Here is a 1369-nt window from a genome sequence, read left to right on the forward strand (position 1 = left end):
ATAATCCTAGCCTTATTTGAGGTATAACATCATGTGCTTGGTATTAACATTGCACTAATTATCTTCTATCTCAGAAATGACTAGCATGAGTGCCTTAATTTGTCCCTAGATATATATTTTTACTCAATGTGGTTAAAGACATAGTGATGTTGATAGTTTAGAAAAATATTTTCTTGAAAGATAATTCATGCGATTAGATACATTGCGAAGCATCCAAAATTTCACATATTTTATATGTGCCTAAGTTGTGGTTGTGCAGGAAGAGGTCTCAAGTTCGAAACCCTTTGCCAGCGAAAGCAAGGGGTTTGCCTTCTGGGTCGAGCTCATCGCACCAGGCTTATCTAGTGCGGGTTACCTCTCCTATGTGGTTTGCGAGCTATTGTATAGAAGCGGAATTTTACCCTGTGCGCATCCAAAAGGATAGCGGCTGCGGATTTCCCTTGTCGTCAAAAAAAAAATAAAATCGACTAGAGGTGTCAGAGTTAAATTTAGATTGATTAAAATGAATTGCAATAATATAGAGACAAATTATTGATCCATAATTCCATATAAAAGTAGGATATATGGCTGAAATGAGTTAAAAATTGGGTTGTTTGTTCCTTTTTAAATTTTACAACATCATAAAATTATATTTTCATATAGATGGGTATAATATATTTATACCAAATAAAAAGGTTAATTTAGATCTCCAACTTAATAAAACTCTACATTACTAAATATATAAGAATTTGTGCCTATATAAAAATGGAAAAATTATTGAAATACGTACACATCTTATGTTTTTCTTATTTTTAATATCTCCTTCTATCTTTAAAAGTCTCTAAAATTCCTTTTTTTTTAAATATATTCGAGCTACATATTAATGTATCCGAGCCAGTATTAATGTATCTGAGCTACATATTGTGTATTCGATTTATTTTATATGTATCCGAGCTAGTTTTTGATGTATCTGAGCTACATATTATGTATCCGATTTATGATATGATGTGTCCGAGCTACATATTATGTATCCAGTTGTTTTACTTTTGAAGGGATTAATGTAATTACAAACTAATTGGGATAAATTGTAATTTCATATTAAAACTATGTGATTCCTAAAATTTTTGAGCAACTTACAAAAATGACTATATTTATAGGGTTATTGAAGTTCAATAGCTATAAATATGTTATTTACTAGAAATGACTACACTTTATGTCAATTTCTAGCTGCATGTTGGTATTAATTTTTTAAAACTATTATTATTGATAGACTGATCTTACAAAACACTAAATAAGGTATGATATTTTACCATAACTACCAAGTGCCAACATTTTATTATGTTCCTAAATCACTCAAATTTCCATTATTAAATTACCAACTAATAATTAT

Source organism: Solanum pennellii, chromosome 1 (assembly GCF_001406875.1).
Source record: "Solanum pennellii chromosome 1, SPENNV200".
In the NCBI taxonomy this organism is placed as follows: Eukaryota; Viridiplantae; Streptophyta; class Magnoliopsida; order Solanales; family Solanaceae; genus Solanum; species Solanum pennellii.